Below are 20,794 nucleotides of genomic sequence, written 5' to 3'. Positions count from 1 at the left end.
TTTACCCACAGGAAAACTTCTTTCAAAATTGAAGTCAGTCCTTTCAAATCCCGTCACTGATTAATCAACTAAGTTTATGTAATATTCTAAAACCTTTGTTTGTTGAAATGACAATCTTCCCAGCATCTTCACCAGGAGTAGATTCCATTGCAAGAAACCACTCTCTTTGCTCATCCATAAGCAGCAACTCCTCAGCCATTCAACTTTTCTCATGAGATTGCAGCAATTCAGCCATACCTTCAAGCTCCACTTCTCATCCTAGTTCTCTTGCCTCTTCCATCACATCTGCAGTGACTTCTTCCACTAAAGTCTTGAACCCCTCAAAATCATCCATGAGAGTTGGAGTCAACCTCTTCCAAACTCCTGTTAAGGTTAATATTTTGACCTCTTCCCTTGAATCACGAATGTTCCTAATGGCATTTAGAATTGTGAATCCTTTTCAGAAGCTTTGTTACTTAGTTTGTCCAGATTCATCATAGCTATAGCCTTATGGCATGTATTTCTTAAATAATAAGACTTAAAAGTCAGAATTACTCCATGGTCCTTAGGCTCCATAAGGGATGTTGTGTTGGTAGGCGTGAAAACAACATGAGTTTTATTGTACATCTCTATCAGAGCTCTTGGATGACCAGATGCCTTGTCAATGGGCATTAATATTTTGGAAGGAATCTCTTTTTTTGAGCAGTAGGTCTCAACAGTAGGCTTAAAATATTCAGTAAACCATGATATCAACTGCTGTGCTGTCATCTAAGCTTTGTTGTTCCATTTGCAGAGCACAGGCAGAGTAGATTTAGCAAAACTCTTATGGTTTTTCAGAATGGTAAATGAACCTTGGCTTCAATTTAAAGTCACCAAATGCATTAGTCATTAACAAGAGAGTCAGCCTGTTGAAGCCAGGTACTGACTTCTCCTCTTTAGCTATGAAAGTCTTGGATTGCATCTTCTCTTTATATAAGGCTGTTTTGTCTCCATTGAAAATATGTTGTTTAGTGTAAGCACCTTCATTAATGATCTTTGCTAGATGTTGATAACTTGCAGCTTCTACATCTGCACGTGCTGCTTCACCTGGCACTTTTATGTTATGGAGATGTCTTCTTTCCTTAAACCTCATGAGCCAACCCTGCTAGCTTAGAATTTTTCTTCTGCAGCTTCCTCACCTCTCTCAGCCTTTATAGAATTAAAGAGAGTTAGGGCCTCACTCTGGATTAGGCTTTGACTTACGGGAATGTTGTGATGGTTTGATCTTCTATCCAGACAGCTAGAACTTTCTCCATATCTACAAGAAGGCTGTTTTGCTTTCTTTATCATTCATGTGTTCACCAGAGTAGCACTTTTAAATTTTTTCAAGTATTTTCCTTTGCATTCACAACTTTTTGGCTAACAGGCACAAGAGGCCTAGCTTTCAACCTGTCTTAACTTTTGACATGCCTTCCTCATTAAGCTTAATCATTTCTAGCTTTAGATTTAAAGTGTGAGATGTGCAACTCTTCCTTTCTCTTGAATGCTTAGCAGCCATTGTAGGGTTATTAATGGACCTCATTTCAATATTGTTGTATCTCGGGGAATAGGGAGGCCTGAGGAGAGGGAGAGAGATGGGGTAATGGCTGGTTGGTGAAGCAGTCAGAACACATACAACATTTATCGATTAAGTTTGCCATCTTATGTGAGTGGGGTTCATGGTACCCCAAAATAATTACAATGATAATATCAAAGATCACTGATCACAGATTGCCATAAAAATATAATAATAATGAAAAAGTTTGAAATATTGTGAACATTATCAAAATGTAACACAGAGACACAAGTTGAACAAATGCTGTTGGAAAAATGGTGCCCATAGACTCACTCGATGCGTGGTTTCCACAGACCTTTAATTTGTAAAGATCACAATATCTATGAAGCCAGGTAGAGCACAGCACTATAAAACGAAATATGCCTTTATTTTGATGGACTGCCGAATTGTTTTCCACAGTGACCACACCATTCTACAATCCCAAAAGCAGCGTATGATTGTTCCAACTTCTCCACATCCTTGCCAACACTGGTTGTTGTCTTTCTTTTTGATGAAGGCTCTCCTGGTGGGTGTGACGTGCTTGTCTGGTTCACTTCTGAATCCTCAGCATAGGGCCCACTATGGTGTTAGTAAATGCTGATTTATCGGCTAAGTCTGTTTCGCCATCTTTCTTTTCCTACCACCTCTGCCTAGGAACGTGGTGTGCTTTGGCAGGCGAGCGTAGACAAGTCCTGCTGAACACTGAACATGTGCTCTGGAACATAATAACTGTGTGATCAGAAACAAATTACTTAACCTCTCTTCAGTTTCTTCATCTGTGATATAAAGATAATGATAGCTCTTTCCAAGGGTTGGTATGAAGATTAAGGAGATAACGTGAATGAAAGGCATAGCACAAGACCTGACTCAGGGCCCTTGGTAAGTGGGCACTGTTGTTCTCTTGGATAACATGGGTAGCAGCTGGCCCTACTCCCTAGACTCGGGAGATAGAGGCAACAGTTGATTTCAAATGGGCTTAGTTGTGCTGCCTGTGGTGTGCTAGGTCAGCTCCCTTTCTTTCTTCAGGAAAACTCCCTGCAAATCTCCGCATAGGATCTGTTACTACTGCTTTGGTTCTTGAGTGGTTCTGCAAGATAACTGCTGAGGTCTGATGAGAAAGTTGATTGTCATTTGTGGTTTTGCTGCTTCTTTAGGAATATCGGCTTACACTTTAACCCACCCATTTCATAGATTTGCCTGCTTCTGTCAACTCATCATTAAAAGTGTATTCTTTTCAAAAGCAACAACTTTTAAAATGTTAATTAAAACAGCTTTTTTAGCTGTAAAAATCCCTGATAATGAGGATTCCAGGTTGGCACGGGTTGATTTGGGCAACTGAGAAAAAAGTCTTTCCGACCTTTGTTAGAAAAGTTGCTTGGCAGAACTTGTGGCCGCCTTGTTTGTGGTTAATTTATGAAAGCAAAGGAACTGCTTTCATCTGCGACACACAGTGCCAAAGTTCCCACGGCAGGAAGTGTTTGACCTTACAGATCTCATACATAGTGGTCACGAGGGAGACGTTGGTATTTTGTTTTACTTGTTTGTGTTTTATGGTGATTTCATGATTGTTTCAGTGCTTTTATCCGAGAGCTGAATCTCTAAGATAAATAAATGTGACACACTTGCCCTTAGGGATATTCATTATTGAGCCTCAGTCTAACTGTTTGGTTTTATTTGCCTCTTCTCTTTACAAATTCTTATATTCTTTACAACTAGACTACTGGTCTTTTAACAAGAACTCTCTGAAATTTCCAAGTTCCCATTTCTGGTTAGTAGAAAAAACGTGATAGGTATAAAACCAACAGTTGATGACTTTTCAGGTTAAAAGGGAGGGGAGAGGACAGGTGGGAAATAGCTTGTTGGGAAAAAGAGATAGAGAGATTTTAACATTAGAGTGTAGTAGGGAGTGGGGGCGGTGAATTTGAGTGGGGAGGTGGAATCAGATAAGGGCATTGAGAATTTGGGACTTGATGTGATTTGTAATGGGGAGTCATTGTAGGTTCTTGAGAAGGAGGAAAAAATGATAAAAGTGATATTTTAGGATCTTTTTTTCTGGTAATAATGTTAACCCTAAGCATGAATTTAAAGGCAGTAAGAGCAGAGGCAGGAATTGTCCCGGCCCAGTTGCAGTAATACAAGGAGGGTGAAGTGGGGTTCTAGTTGTTAGCATGAAAATGGTGGAGAAAAATTGCATCTAGGAAAAATCAAAGTAATTTGTTAACAGTTTGCAAGTTAGAGGTAAAAGAGCAGAGTCAAAGATGAGTCCAGTGTTACGTTTTTATTCATTATTTTATTATTTTAGTTTGGCAGAGGGGAGAGGTAATTAGGGTTGTTCATTTTTAGAGGAGGTACTGGGGATTGAACCCAGGACCTCATGCATGCTGAGCACGTGCTCTACCACTGAGCTATACCCTCCCTTGAGTCTAGTATTTTAGATCAGGAGGAAAATCAAGCTATTAACATCAGTGTATATATTGGATAAAGAAACCAACTGGTAGAAGGTAGAAGCTGGATAAGATGAGTTCCTTTCGAGATTAGTTAGGTTTCCTGGGACAGTGGAATAACCAAGTTGTAATGTTTATGGGCAGTTGGGAATAGTGGCCTCTGACATGCATGAAAGGTTAGAGTTCAGAGTGTAGATTTGGGAGTCATTATCATAGGAGTAAGAGCAAATAGGTAACAAGAAAAGAAAATGCCATGGATTGAGGGGAGAAAGCCCCAGTGCAGGAGTATGAAGAAAGGGACCGGTGGAAAGGCATGAGGCCAGTAAGAAAGTGCTGTATTCTGAAAGCCAAGGTCAGAGCTTCAGGAAGGAAGGAGAGGTCTGCTATGTGGGACAACAGGGAAATCAGGGTAGATAAGAACTCAGGAAAAGCTTTTGGGTTTAACAAAAGGGAGGTCTCTAACCTTTGTGTATGCTCCAGTGAGAAAGGACACATTTAACCAAGGGAGATGGTTGTCCGAGGACTGTCACACACTCCATCAAGCACCCTTTAGAGACAAGAGGGTCCAGAATCCCCACCATGATGAATCACAGTATGTCAGATCTACTCAACAACAGTCTGTCTCTCTTATCTCATTATCATATGCCTTTTCCTCATTCTTTCCCCTGGGATTGGCAGCTCATCTGCTCCGGCCTGGCCAGGGCTTCTTGCTGTTGTTACTGGTGTACCAACGCAGGCCACAACCAGTTAAACTTTTTCCTATCACACACATGTTTTATGATGAAAATTAAATGTATACAAATAGTAAATTTGGCTCTCTATTATCAAACTTACTGGGGATCCTTTTGTGACTTTTGCTCTTCCTTTTTCCCCTTAAGATAAGTTTTTATTGTTTATATTTCTGATTTTTTCTTTTTCCTAGGGCTTGTCTTAGATTAAGATTGAATTAGATAGAGAAGCATTCTCAGAAGAGTATAAAGAAGGGGAGCTAGGGTTATTAGGTCAGTTGTGGCCAGAAAAGGACTTTGCAGAGTTAATGAAAAGAGGTCGCGTTGTTACTGTTCTCAAACTCATAGCTCAGCCTTCCAAGAAGCCCATGAATGATGTTTGAGTGAGAGGTATAAGATCAATACACTTCATAAAAGTATGATTCAAGGTTATATTGCTCAATTTTTTGGGGGGGGGGGAATCACAAACTCTATAGCTCAGATGACAAATTGGAAGAAATCCAATGAATATTGCCTCTATCTAAGGTGGGAAATAAATAAAAGAGTAAAGGTGAAATCTTTTGTCATTTCAGTGGTGTGATTTAGTGGTAGGGCTGCATGTTTATATTATGATGGGTTATCTGGGATACTGAACTCTCTCAGGAAAAAGTTCCAGGTGACAAAAAAGGTAGTGCTCCTGTATCTCTAACTATGTGGCTATCAGACACTTGGAATTTGTTAGATGATAAGGATCTCTATAGTAAGTTACTCTGAAAAGATACTATGTGGCCTTATTACCCTGAAGATCTTATAACTTATTTATGCCAAAAAGTTTTTCATATACTTTATTGCACTTAAAAAAACCTTTGATATATGCTTAACTTATGTTTGGTTAAATTAGTAATACATAGTAACGGAAGGGTAAGGAAACATTTTTATGTGCAACTTGACAATGAACTCATCAGACTTTGCAATACCTGTATCTTTCTATTTACTGTCCAAAAGGAAACACATCAAATTTCCAGGGAACTCATGTTAGTAATATAGCAAGGAGAACCTGCAGCAGTACTGAATTTTGGTACCTTTTGTATTTTGTACTTTGGCTCAAAGTTGAAGGCCAAATGAAGAGAAAGGTTGAGCTACCCAGGCCCTGATTTCTCAGTTTCTGATCTTTATTCTTGGTTTTCCATTATTCATTAGCCTACTTAACAAAATACAGTGGGAACGAAAAAGAGAAAACTCAAGTTAGTCCTGTTGCTTATCAGGAGTCAAGTGAACTACTTTAGAAAGACTCTGAAGTCAGTAAAGAGAAACACCTATAGTGCCCAGTATAGAATTAGCTTTAAAAGCTAACTTAATGATACTAGCTTCTATACTATACTATACAATACATAATATTAAAAATATATAATATAATGCTATATTCTAATTTAAATATATCATGTCTTCCTTTAACCCATGTGGATTTCATTAAATGGTCATAATTCAAATGAATAAAATTCAACTGATCTTATTTCTAGAGTTAAAAAAAAGTACAGCTGACCTTTTATAAAAACACATTCCTCAAGTTTTTCAGAATCCAATCCCATTAAAGGAAATCTTTTGAGAAGATCAAGGACAGCCTCTCTGTAAAAGGCAGAAAGCACGAGTAAATCCATTTAAACTCCAAGTAATTGAGAAGTTCACCTTGTCTTGTGAGTTATTTACGGATAAATATGCCTTACTTGCTGATGCTTTGACTTAATTTGAAGCTGAAAAAATTGGACCTTCCTGCTAGCCAGTGAAGCAAAATGTGGACATCAGCTCTGATCATTTACTTTATTGACTGATTGATTAACACCATGGTTATTTATTTCTTGCCTCACCTCCCCTGGTTTAGTTCTATATGAGATATAAATTTGCACATGATACCCCCCCACACCTTATCCCACAAGAACTTACAAGAGTTTTAAGTGATGCACATGTCTACAAATAAAATTAAATGGAGTTATGATGACTACCAAATATAGAGGTACAAGTGCAAGCAGAAGTGAGAACCAAAGTAATTAACAACCAGTGTAGCATGAATGTCCAGCCTACCAGATAGAACGCCAGCCATGAAAAACTGATCTGGTTGTCCCAATGCACAGGAACAACATATCAATACTGGTTACATGTACTGTACCATAGGATTGCATGTGATTTGGATAATTCCATAACTAGTTCAGCTAAGTAATAATAAATGATATTGGCTAATCTATCATCAGTTTTGGACAAAACAATATTTCTATCATGAATTCTTTATAGACTCTGTTTAAGCAGAAGTTTAGATAAGCAGTAGACAACAGCTGAGCAGTAGGCTTAGAAAAACTAGAATGCATGAAAGGCCTTGAATGAATGAATGAATGAACTCACCTTCTCTCTTCCCCTTCAGCATGGGACTCTAATGTCAGTGTCCTCACGCATGAATGTGAAATGAGGGTGTGTGTTAAGTATTAATACATAGCAGAGAGACGGGCCCAGGGGTACTGCCCCAGGCTGGGCCATCCTGCTTCTTCTTGTTTTGCCCCCAAACATTTTCGTTCATACTGTAAGAAGTGCTTTATTTCATTTTTTTTTTTTTTGAGTGAAGGTAGATTTATTCAGAGAGATACATTGAAAGGCAAGAGAAAGGCCACGAGGTGTGGGGGTTGGGTGCTCAGATTAAAAGTAGGTACACATTCCATAGACAGAATGTGGGCCATCTCTGAAGAGGGAGAGAGTGAGGACCTATTTCATTTTCTTAAGTACTTAAAACACTCAAAAATTCATTTGTGTGAGCAATGTTTCTCTAAGTGTGGTTGAAGGACCACCAGAATGAGATTGCTTGCGGGGGAGGCCCTGGAAATATGCCTTTTCAGCAAGTGTCTTAGCAAAGTCTAATGCACATTAAAGTTTAAAAGTTACTCTCTTGTTCTAAATAGTGATGAAATTCTTTTCTTTCCAGTATCTTTCTTTTCCTTCTGTTTTTTAAACATGAGTGTTCACTGAGATGCTGCCCTTTATCATGTTTCCTCCTACATTATTTATCACAGAAATTTATTCTGCTCCCATGATATCACCTCTCTTTATTTATGCTTAATGAGAACCTTAATCCTGAGCTCTGATTCTGGGTGTCTCTCCAAGTTGGCTGAACATTTTCACTTATTGTATTAGTTTGCTAGTGCTGCTGTAACAAAGTTCTACAAACTAGGTGGTTTAAGTAACAGACATTAATTGTCACACAGTTCTGAAGCCTCGAAATTCAAAAGCAAGGGGTTGGCAGGGCTGGACCCTTCTGCAGGCTGTGACAGAAGGATCTGTCCCAGGCCTTTCTCCTGAAAAAGTCACCCTCTAAATTCCTAGAGGTTGAGATTTTAACATACGAATTTTCAGGTGTCACAGTTCAATGCATAACACTTGATTATTCATTTCATGCCACAGATATTTTCTGCTTCATGCCAGGCATTGGTCTAGGCACTTGGGAACACAAAGATAGTTTGGCTCAGTCTCTTCCCTCTTGATGAGTGGAAAGATAAGATTTAATCAACAGGCATTTTCACTACTGTGCAGTGTTATCATAGATGGGACAAATTGTTATGAGAATGCCTTAGTGAAACACCTGGGCCTGATTGATAAAATCAGAGATGACACCTCCGAGGAAGCGAAGCTTTGGCTAGATTCTTCCCAACAGGATGCAGTCTCCACGTTGCTATTTTCCCTGCTTCTAAACCACTCCCTCAGGCACCCAGCCCTAAACTCTACCGCCCAGATAATCTTTCCGAGCACCACTTTGATTAAGGCATTCCCTGATTGGGAAACCTGTAATGCCTTCTCATTGTCAACAGAACTAAGTCCAAAAAGATTCTTTAGCCTGGCTTTTGGTTCATCCACAGTCAAGTACCAACACTAGAATCTACCTTTCCTGTCTTGATCTTTCTACTGTTCCCCTCCTTCACTCTGTCCATTGCCAAAATGGACTCAACAAACATTCTGGAAACACACTTGGAGCTTTTCTATAATTTTGCTTTTTGTTGTTGTTGTTGTTGTTTGGGGGGGCAGTAATTAGGTTTATTTATGTATTTAATTTAATGTTTTGCAGTGGAGGTACTGGGGATTGAACCCAGGACTTCGTGCATGCTAAGCACATACTCTGCCACTGAGCTATACCATCCCCTCTCTACAATTTTGTGAAAGCAGGAGTTTTGTTTTGTTTTCTATTATATCACTGGCACCTGAAACAGTGCTTGACGTATGACAGACCCTGAAAAATATTGGTTGAATAAGCAAATGAATGATTCCCTCCCTGGGAGATCCCTCTGCTTGTGATGTATGCCTCTCTTCTCTCCCAGGTGCACACGTTTTTGCCTATTGAGTTCTTGTATTCAAGGCTCAGCTCACATGCCCTCCTCCGCTGTTGCCTTTCTTCTGGTCACTTGTCCCTGGCCTGAACCTTCATTCCTAGAGGCTGTATTCTGTGTGACCTGTTTGCGTGGCTCTGCACTCTGCTTTTAGGTATCTGTATAGGCATTTATTTCTCCTGCCAAATTGAAAGTTGTTTGAATTCAGGAACCAATAACGTTGTATCCTGTATGGCACCTCCTTGCACAACAACAGATGCGCAAAAATTACTTTTAGTTTGAAGAGAAAATGCATGACAGGAGCATTGCTTTCATTTGAATAAAAGGTAGAGTAGGTGGCCTAAGGGAGTATTTGGTCTCACCCCCTTGCCTTGCCTTGTTTTTCTGAGTTTGCACTTTAAAATTAATTCAGCAGACATTTATTGGGGACCTACCAATTTTACTCAAGGCGTTGTACTAGGACTTAGCTTACAAATAGGTATGAAACTGCTCTTAAGATATTTATCACTTTTGACAGAAAAAGGAGTCCCATTGATCCTGGTGGTCACTTTAGTCTGTTAGTCTAGAGGGTCACAGATATGTAGTATTACATTTTCCAGAAGCATCTAATCTGTATAATTTTTCAGATGCTTTTCTCTTCTTAGACTTACCGAATTTTCTGGAATCCTTCCACATGTTGAGGCTGCCTGAGGACAGGTCCCCGTCTTCATCCTCCTGTCCCCTGCTGCCTGGCCCTGAGTTTTGCACCTGCTGGTGATTTGAACAGGTCCTTTATTTTCCCTAAAAGTTCTCTGGCTCTTCTCTAAGTTGGCCTTGTCTCTCCAATGATAGAACGCTGCATTGGGACTGGAGACTTGACAAGGATACTGATTGCTCTGCTTAGCCTGGGAAGCCATTTTTTTTTCATTAAAGTAGTAGTAAGCACAATACATAGTGTGTTTAGCATTTTGCTGAAGGTTTTTCTTACGTGAGTTGTATTTCCTTGTGGGGCCTGTTGTTAATATCACAGGTTTCTAACAAGCTGTCATATTAACATGCTGAGGTTGTTAAGTGAACATCTAAACTCTCTCTGTCTCCTTGTGCATACTCATGAGTCAGGATGATGGGGCAGAGTCAAAACAGGAAAAAAACCTAATGTATATAATGTGTGCATGTATATAAAGTGTAACTTAAACCAGTCTGGTGGGTCATGCATATATAGTATTAGATTTTCCAGAGGCATCTCATTTTCATAGGTCCCTCTATCAATGGAAGGCAGAGATATGAAAATCAAGATGAAATAATGGAATCATAAGGAAAGGAGGGGATGGTAAAATATTTGTTCTGAGCTTTTCTTGACATGGAAATTACTACTCTTAAAGTTGACTGAAGGACAGGCCTAAGTCTATTCATATAGAGAGAGTGTTAGTGTGTACTCCTATGTCATTGTCACTGAGGGTAGGAAACACCCACTTTACTTAAACATGCTGTAGACCAGTTGGAACAATGTTAAGTTTATGAAAGTGGTAATAAGAATTACAATGGTGAGTCTAGCTCTATGCTGTCTGTGTTTATGGACTTGTAGTATGTTATCCATATCATCAAACAGACTGTGGCACAAGATAATTCCAAATAGACATGAAAATTCTCTACAAAGTTTTATGTGGTGCTGTAAAACATGCCTAACTTATTAATCATGTTTTGTTTAAACAAAATGTTTCGGGTTTTTAAAATTTGTTTCTCATAGAGCTCTATGGTGGCATATAATAATAGGTACTCTATATAAATTAAATTGAAAAATTAAGCTCCAGCAGATTGCACAGGTTGACTGTTAATAAATATATCTCTAGGTAATTGTGCCCCAAGACTAGCTCATGACCACTCTCCCTCATCCAGAGAACTATACAAAAGTAAATACAGGCTTGGAGGGGTGGAAGGGAGAAAATGCCCAGTTCCATGCTGTAAGTTCTCACTCATACCAGCCACCCGTGCCCTGTTTCTCTCCACTGGTTTCACCACAGGGAGCCCCGCGCTAACTGGACAGCTCAGAGACAGGAAGGCCTCTCTCCAGTCGAGCCTTCTCAGAAGCAAAGGGGATTAACAGACACACAGTACTATATATAAAATAGATGAACAACAGCACTTACTTCATAGCACAGGGAACTACATTCAATTTCTTGTAATAACATATAATGGGAAAGAATCTGAAAAGAAAAAATATATATGCATGTATATGTATAACTGAATCACTCTGCTGGACACCTGAGACTAACATTGTAAATCAACTATACTTCAATAAAAAATTTTTAAAAATCAATAATAAAACAGATGGCCACGTACCTACCACCTAACTTAAGCAATAATTCCATTTCTTAAAAAGCTATTTTTTGTGATTCTTAAAAAAAAGAAAAATCAAGATTAGTTTATCCTGAGCACACATCACTAGGATGAGCAGAGAGTAGCACTTAGATGGATGGGCTGGCTCGCTGTCAGAGCTTCAGTCATATTTGAAATGTCACTGCATAGTGAGCTCTTCAAGTCACAATTAAACCAGACAGTGTTTCTCAAAGCTATTTCTCTTTCTTCCTTCTGGGTTAACCACTCTTCTCTCTTTTTCAGGCATCTCCTTCCCTCCTGAAGCTGTGTGCTTCCCCATGTGTGCAGGGTGGGGATAAATGCAATACCAGTTACCCTACAGAAAACCACTGCAGGCCCAGTCCTTCTTCAGTGGTTGGTTTAAATATTGGCATGTGAACAATCCTGGGAGGAGGTATTTAAGGGGCTTCTGGGAACATTGGGGAAGTTTTTTGGTTTTTTTTTTTTGTACTTAAAAAAATTTATTGAAGTACAGTGATGAAAAATGTTTCAGGTATAAAGCAAAGTAACTCAGTTGTGTATGTATATGTATATGTATATATATTCTTTTTTAGATTCTTTCTCATTATAGGTATTACAAGATATTGAATTTAATTCTCTGTGCTATACAGTAGTCCTTTATTGTTTATCTGTTTTATATTGGTAGTGTGTTTCTGTTAATCTCAAATTCCTAATTTATTCCCCCACCTTTCCCCTTTGGTAACTATAAGTTTGAGTTGTATGTCTGTGAGTCTATTTTTATTTTGTAAATAAGTTTATTTACATCATTTTTTTAGATTCCACAAATAAGTGATATCATATGACATTTGTTTTTCTCTGTCTAACTTAATTAACTTAGTATGATAATCTCTAGATCCATCCATGTTGCTGCAAATGTCATTATTTCATTCTTTTTAATGGTTGAGTAATATTCCATTACACACACACACAAATACACACACATACATGCCCATGTATACACACACACACACACACATATATTCTTTATCCATTCATCTGTTGATAGACATTTAGGTTGCTTCCATGTCTTACCCATTGTAAATAGGGCTGCTATTGGAATGCATGCATCTTTTTGAATCCGAATTTTTATGTTTTCCAGGTATATTCCCAGGAGTAGGATTGATGGATCATATGTAATTCTAATTTTATTTTTTTAAGGAACCTCCATATTGTTCATAGTAGCTGCACCAATTTACATTTCCACCAACAGTGAAGGAGGGTTCCCTTTTCTCCACACCCTCTCCAGCATTTATTTTTTGTAGACTCTTTGATGATGGCCATTCTTACTGATGTAATGTGATACCTCATTGTAGTTTTGATTTGCATTTCTCTACTAATTAGCGATGTTGAGCATCTTTTCATGTGTCTGTTGGCTATTTGTATGTCTTCTTTGGAGAATTGGCTTGTTGAGGTCTTCTCTCCATTTTTTTATTGGATTGTTTTATTGGTGTTTTGTTTTTTTTTTGATATTGAGCTCTATAAACTGTATATTTTGGAAATTAATCCCTTGTTGGTCACATTGTTTGCAAATATTTTCTCCCATTCTGTAGGTTGTCTTTTTGTTTTGTCTATGGTTTCCTTTGCTGTGCAAAAGCTTTTAAGTTTAATTAGATCCCATTTGTTTATTTTTGCTTTTGTTTCCATTACTGTAGGAGGCAGATCCAAAAAAAATATTGCTGGGATTTATGTCAGAGAGTGTTCTGCCTGTGTTTTCCTCTTGGGGTTTTATAGTATCTGATCTTAGATTTAGGTCTTTAATCCATTTTGAGTTTATTTTTGTATATGGTGTTCTAATTTTATTCTTTTACATGTAACTGTCCAGTGTTCTCAGCACTACTTATTTAAGAGAATGTCTTTTCTGCATTGTGTATTCTTGCCTCTTTTATCATAGATTAATCAACCATAAGTGCATGGGTTTATTTCTGGGCTGTCTGTCCTGTTCCTTTGATTTATATGTCTATTTTTTTCTGCCAGTACCATACTATTTTGATTACTGTAGCTTTGTAGTATAGTCTGAAGTCAGGGAGTGTGATTCCTTCAGTTCTGTTCTTTCTCAAGATTGTTTTGGCTGTTTGGGGTCTTTTGTGTTTCCATACAAATTAAAAAATTTTTTTTGTTCCAGTTCTGTGGAAAATGCCATTTGTAATTTGTTAGGGATTGCATTGAATCTGTAGATAACCTTAGCTAGTATGGTCATTTTAACAATATTGATTCTTCTAATCCAAGAACACGGTATATCTTTCCATCTGTTGGTATTGCCTTCAGTTTCTTTCGTTAGTGTCTTACAGTTTTTGGAGTTCAGGTCTTTTGCCTCCTTAGGTAGGTTTATTTCTAGGTATTTTATTCTTTGTGATGTGATGGTAAATGGGTTGTTTCCTTAATTTCTCTTTCTGATATTTTACTGTTAGTGTATAGAAATGCAGCAGATTTCTGTATATTAACTTTGTATCCTGCAACTTTACTAAATTCATTGATGAACTCTAATAGTTTTCTGGTGGTGTCTTTAGGATTTTCTATGTATAGTATCATGTGATCTGCAAACAGTGACAGATTTACTTCTTTCTTTCCAATTTGGATTCCTTTTATTTCTTTTTCTTCTCTGATTGCTGTGGCTAGGAATTCCAAAACTATATTGAATAAAAGTGGTGAGAGTGTGTGTCTTGTCTTGTTCCTGATCTTAGAGAAAATGCTTTCAGCTTTTCACCATTGAGTATGATGTTAGCTATGGGTTTGTTATATATGGCCTTTATTATGTTCAGGAGTATTCCCTTGATGCCCAGTTTCTGAAGAGTTTTTATCATAAATGTTTGTTGAAGGGAAAGGACTTACAGCTCCTAAAAAGAGACATAAGGGAAAGACCCTCTTGCTGTCCTGGAGGGTGGTCTATGAGAATGTGATATTTGGAATGACTGTCACCATCTTTTTCCATGAAAATGACAAAATAGAAATTAACTCAGAAGAAATTTTCCTACCTTTGAACTTCTTTTTCTGTGAGATAACACATTCTCTTACTGCTTAAGCCATTTTGAGTTGAGTGTTCTGTTGCTTGCAGATGAAAGCATTGTCCCTCATACTGTGACATTCCCATCTGAAAAACAGAAAGTTAGGTGTGTAGTATCTTATTTGATATTTGTGTTGGTCAGTTTTGTTTGCCTAAAAGACAAGACTTATATTCTAATTTTCTGTAATTTACTAAGACCTAAGATTTAGCAATAATTTTCTCTTTTCACAAATGCTTAAGAACTTCAGGCTTATCTTACCCTTGAAATAGGAGTTTAGTTTCCTTACATCCTAGATGTATATGCTGACTCGAAGATCTCTGGGATTTCACATCTGTTATAATTGTTTTTAATCACCAGAGGCATCTTTTCCAGTACTGACTGCACCTCCTGTTCCTGACCTTCTTGACCCGCATGTCCAGGTGATATTCACTAATTGAATCCTTTGTCATGAATTTTATGCCTATTCCTCATATTGTGGGTGTTGTCATGTCTGCGAACGGTTTATGAAGTGTTAAGAAATTCCCAAACCTATCTCATCTCAGGCTCTCCCGAACATCCTGACTGAATCCAAATCTCTCTTTAAGTAATTATGACAATCAACCAGGTCTGCAACCACTGGTGTAAGGGATATAGAAGGGAGGAAAGTTGTATTGACCAGATCCCATACCCAAAGTAAATGGTTACAAACCTTCTTGACGAAGTCAGCTATATGAGAACACAAGTTTATTTCTTTGTAGCTTTACTTTTAATTTTTAATAAAGGTTTCTTTATTCTTTGGGGTGGTAGGAACCTATTTCAGTCAACTCTAAATGTGATCACCCCTCTCTCTGTCCCCCTCTCAGCAAGTTAATAAAAGCTTATGTTTATCAAGTTAGTTGGGAGGAGTCCTTTGGTCCTCCGTGTCCTCTGTTTACATTGCCATCCCCTGAGATGTCCAGGGTCCCATCAGGTCTCTGACCAGTAGTCCGTGCAGGTCTGTGTTGTTGCTAGTTACATGACTCCTTCATTTTCTATAGCTCTTCTGTAGTGTTTCCATGTCAGAAGTACCCTCTGCTCTTGCTTCATGCTGGACCAAAAGAAACTCTCTGGCTACCTAAGGCCCCATTAGCCACCTGTTCCTGCTCTACCCAGACAACAGAGCCTGATCCCTTCTGCCCTCTGTTCCCATAATCCTACTTGGCACCTCCCCAGGGCTTTTTGCCCTTCTCTCTGAAGTCTGCACTAATTGCTTTTCCTCTGACTCTCCCCTCTCCCAAGCCTGAAGCATGCTCTTCTGTGCTGGGAGGCATGGAAACTTCAGAGGTTCCTCCCAGATCTTTTGTCTCTGCCCTTGGATTCTTTTGTATGGCTGAGTGTCTAAGCTTTTGTAACTCAAAATTTCGGATAAAATTTTCTATTTCTTTGCCTTCTCTGTTGAGTTTTATTCCCATGGCAATTTGAATAACCTAGCTGATAAAAGAAATCTCAAAAAGAAACAGAAGTTCGTGTATATACGTATACATATATCTATATCTATCTATCTATCTAGATATAAAAGAAACATTAAAATAAAACACACATCATGTGTGGAAGGTGTAAGAAATATGTTTTTGCTTTTGAGATATGTGTATGTGTGGCTGTACTACGTATGTGTACGTGTGGCTATACTACAGATGTGTGTGTACTAATTAACAAAACTGAGAATCTGTCATTTGAAATAAACTTTTACTGAGCCTGTTCACGTTCTAGATTTACTTTCTTTTAATCTGAGTTTATAACAGATGACAAAGAGAAAAAGGGTTTAAAATAATATTCTGGAAAGTACATATTGCACAGAGTGGGACAGGGTTCCTATCCATTTATTCCATTCATATTGCCATAGCCCTGAACACTTCTGGATTTGTTCCTTTGCAATTGCCTTCACATTAAAAAACTTCAATTGAAAATGTCAGTAGTAAATTGTGATTCATCCCACCTCTGCTTCCCCCATTCTCACTCCACTGACCAAGCTGTAGCTGAGCGAGATCCATTTGTCTTCAAAACCATTCTTCACTGAATTAGTTACAAGTTTGATTTTTAGAGGCAGTAGACAAAGATTATTCTCCCTTAAAGCCAAGTAAATGAAATTCTGAAAAACTCTGAAGTTAATTTATACAGAATAGCTCAGAAACTGTTCTGAACCACAGTATCACTGAAATAAATATATACTTGCTAAAGTGATACCCTGAAGCAAACAAACTACTTTTATTTGGATGAATTAACGTTGGTCATTGGGTGTAAACCAGTGGTTCTCAGCTGGGGATGACTTTGCCCCCGAGGGGACATTTGGCAATTTCTGGAAACCTTTTTGGTTGTCTCAGCTGGGGAAGAGGTGTTCTTGGCATCTAGTGGATAGAGGCCAGGGTTGAAACATCCTGCAACGCTCAGGACAGCTCCCCACAACTGAGAATTGTTTGACCTAAAGGTCGATGCAGCTCAGGTTGAGAAACCTTGGTTTAAACAGTCACTTCATAGGCATCCCTCTCGTTTTAACTTTACACTTAAAGTTTCTGACCCCCTTTGCCCAGCCTCAGTCTTACTAGATTACTGGGACAGAACAAGCTCGAACACCCAGATCTTTCTGTCCAGCACTCTGGTGCATGACCCCTTTGACGCTTTGTTTCTATTTTAATTGCTGAGGGTAAGGGTGGGAGGGGAAGTGGTTCCAATGAGAAAACAGATGGAGAGGGGGCTTTCACAGGAAGGGAACTCTTGGATTCATATCTAGGTGGAAGTTTCCCTAGCGATCTAAATTCTTACTGAAAAGTGTATTTCTTAGCTCAGGGTTTTGTTTTTGTTTTTGTTTTTGTTTTTACTTTCCCAAGATGGCAGAAGTGGAGAACCCCCCTAGACTCTGGTTTTCCAGAATCACAACCCAGAGGGAAGCCACCTGTGATCCCATGTGGAAAAATCTCACCACCCGGCCGACTGAGGTCCCATCACCCCATTCTGACTCACTGTTGAACTTCCCCCATCCTTTTCTGATGAGTCAGGGTGTGCTGCCTTTTCCTTTTGCCCTCCAGACTGACCCTGCTCAACTCCCTTCCACACCGTCTGCCTTTGAAGGCTTGTTTCCTGTATCAGTTCTCCAACGTGCAATTACTGTTTTGTGGAATAGCTTGATTTTGCCCTGTTCTTCCCTCCACCTTACTTTATACAAGGGTAAAGTTTTAAACCACTACCTCAATATGAGCCAGACTTGGCTTCCCTCAGGCAGGTCAGCTCTTTTGTTCTTACCCTGTTATCCTCGCTTCCATCTGTCTGCTGCAACCTTCCTACAGCTCATTTCAGTTTATGTGTCCCCAAGCATCATCTGTGGCTTAGCCAGATCCATTCTTGCAGGTTTCCCGGATGTCTGATTTCCAAAGCAGAGATCATTGGGGAGCTCAGAACCTCCCAAACATCAAAAGAAAAAGGGAAAACCATATAGCTGTGTTCCGGGATCACACTCATGCCCTGGGAAAGCCATATGCTAACGTTGCCCTCCTTTCCCGCTAGGAGAGTGTCCTCAGCATCTTTTGCAGGGTTTGCACAAATCTCTACACATGAAGATTCACCTGGAAATGGTTGCTCATGGCTGTAAATTTCTGGACTCCTGCCAGGTGCTTCTAGTAGGGGCAGTCCTAAGGTTGCATCTCCATCTGAGTGAATTCTAGCAAGAAGTCTTCCCAGATAAGTGCTGTCTTGTGAGTCCTGTTGAGGTAGATCCCAGAGTGATCAGATCCCTCAAGTACACTCTCTGGGTTCTGGTATTCGTATCTAAGTGGCTTTGAAGAAACTGCAGGTAAACTGTATGCAGCAGGCGCATTTCTCACATTTGAACTTGACGTATTTAATTTAGGTCTAAATAAGCTAGTCTGGGCAGATTAAGACCTTCCTTTACCAAATGACCCAGTCACCACGTGATACTGTCTTAAAACAAGGAGCAGAATTCATGGGTCAGTTGCTGGGCAGTGGAAGTACCAGCACCAGTTTCCTATCAGTGAGCTCCTGCTCTAATCCTGCAACTTTGAAACCTTTGCATGTGGGCTAAACTCTGGCAGGGAGACATTTTCTTCCACCGTAATGGAGGTGTGGTGATTTGTCTGCTGTTTTTAAGTTTTAAGTCTCTGCTTCACATACATGAGAGCCCTGACTTTCCTGGCATCTCCAGACCTGCAGTGTTTTGGCATTCAGTATTTTAAACAGGTCATGAAGGTCCTAGTTCTGCTGTTAGCTCAAAGATACCTCTATACCTTCACCACACTGAATAAGTTTCTTCCCATTTCTGTGTATCATTTCTAGCAATCAAGTGTCTGGGTGAAGTCATGTTAAAGGTGGAGTTCTGGGGTGAGGGGCTGTGAGGTAGGCTGGACTTTAGCTCAGGAGTAGCACTGTATTCACAGGACCACTCAGGTTACCCCAGATTCAATTGTTAACTGTTTCCTAGACCAGTCCCTACAATGTAATGTTAGCATCCAGTCCATCACTATACCAGCTTACAAGGAAATTCTCAGCAGTTTGTTTAGCTCCAACAAGCTAAAGGGGTTGGGCTTTCTGTTCAGGCCCCATCCCTACACAATTGTGCCCATTCCTGCTCTTCTTGGGGGGCCCGCAAGTGTTAGGGACTGTTGGATGGCAGGTTATCTATAAGTAAATGTTCAGTGAGAGAGTCCCCACTCTAGAAGGCCTGGGCCAACAGATCCCATTCCCCCCTCTCCAGCCCTCCACCTCACCTGCTTGAAGGACACCTCCTTCGGCCCCTCCTTCCCATCTAGTGAGTTACTCCTCTGACGACCTTCTTCCTCCTTCTCCATCTCAGTCTTGTGAAGTCTTTTGGATTAGAGAAATCAGCTCTTTTTGCTGCCTATGACTATTACTGGTGTTCATTAGACTGTGGATTCTTTGAAGCTTTGTGCTTTATTGAAGGCTGGAGAGAGGAAAATGGCCTATGTGGAGCAAGTTGGGGGAAAAGAAGGGAGGCAGGAATTGCACAGAAAACAGGATAATACTTTGAAATGTAACTCCATCATATGCCCTATAAATCAGAATCTTTCACTCTGACTAAATAATTTAAACAGTATTATTTTGGCAGTTTAATTAGAGTAGTGGCTCGAGATCTGATACATCAGTGGTTAAGGGACTGGGAAAGTAGCTTTTATCATGGTCTAAAACTCTCCTACCAAAACAGTTAGAAAACATCAAGGGAAGTCATGTATAATCTGTGACATACCAGCTCCTTGAATGAAAGTAGTAGACTTTTCTCTAGAGTTGTTCCGTATACTGCCATTCAACTGTACTAGATAGTGAGTTTGGCTGGATATTTTCCATTTAAATTGGTACAATTTATCTCTCAAATGATAATGTCTGATTTTGATTGAATGTTCATTCTTTGCCAGATTCTGTGCTCTAAACTTTACACATACATATTATCTCAAATCGTTCTCAAAACAACTCTGAGTTTATTTTATCTTGGTAGGTTGTGGAATTGCCATTCTGCACATAAGAAAATTGAACTTTAATTTTGTCCAGGGTCACACAGCTAGTCAGTGGTGGGATTCAAACCCAGGGTTTCTGCTCCTACCCCCTTATTATACCTTCACTATAGAAACAGTCCACAGGAAAACTAGAGTCCAGGCTGACTCTGGCAAGATCCTGGCATCACCACAGCGAGTCTTGAGTCTGAACTCAGCTTCAGAACCCTGGGTGCATCAGATCAGAGACTGTGCTGAGATACCACCCTGGACTTAGAAAGAGCCTCTACAGTAGACAGATCTTTGAGGAACTGAGACTAAAATACCTCTTTTGTGTTTATGTGCATGTGTGTATTGGTGTTTTAAGCAACAAGGTGCAGCTGATTCCATCCTTTTTTTTTTCCTTTAAAACATTTTAATTTTTTATTTTTGATAGGTAGTATATTCAGATGAGTCAAAATCCAAACAATATAAGGTCTTCCTTCCACCCCCTTCAGCCCAGTTTGTGCCCCTTCCCTTCCCAATGGATATTTTTTCAGAGTTCCTTTTATGCTCGTAAATAGATGTAAATTTATATGCTTACTCCTTTCATCCTCTTCTGTGTAAAAGGTGGTTGGTTGAGAATTCTGTACTTGGCTTTTTTCACATAGACATTTATCTTAGGTAACTTTCCGTGTTAGCACACAGAGAGCTTTCTCATTCTTATTTACAATGGCATAATATTTCCTAGTAATAGATGTATCTTTGTTTACTAACCAGTCCCTTTTTAATAGACATTTGTCTTGTTTCCAGTCTTTTACTGACTGATGCGATGAATAAGTTTGAATGTATGTCATTGTGCATATGTGCATGTATCTTTATAGGAGAAGTTTCTAGAAATAGGATGGCTGGGTTAAAAATATGCA

General features: G+C 39.2%; 1 protein-coding gene across 3 annotated transcripts in view; it reads left to right on the top strand.

Moving 5' to 3' along the window:
- Positions 1 to 20,794, top strand: part of ELOVL7 (ELOVL fatty acid elongase 7) — a 70,413-nt gene that overhangs the window by 24,989 nt on the left and 24,630 nt on the right. Inside the window, exon 1 of one of the 3 annotated variants that reach the window (XM_064480857.1) lies at positions 11,792 to 11,810. The exons of the other annotated variants lie outside the window; for them this stretch is intronic. The gene's annotated coding sequence lies outside the window, so the exon portion shown is untranslated. Of the gene's footprint in view, positions 1 to 11,791; positions 11,811 to 20,794 lie in introns of those variants that run through there. 3 annotated transcript variants of the gene reach the window in all.

This window comes from Camelus dromedarius, chromosome 3 (genome assembly GCF_036321535.1).
Source record: "Camelus dromedarius isolate mCamDro1 chromosome 3, mCamDro1.pat, whole genome shotgun sequence".
NCBI lineage: Eukaryota > Metazoa > Chordata > Mammalia > Artiodactyla > Camelidae > Camelus > Camelus dromedarius.
This window is presented reverse-complemented; position numbering and strand designations above follow the sequence as displayed.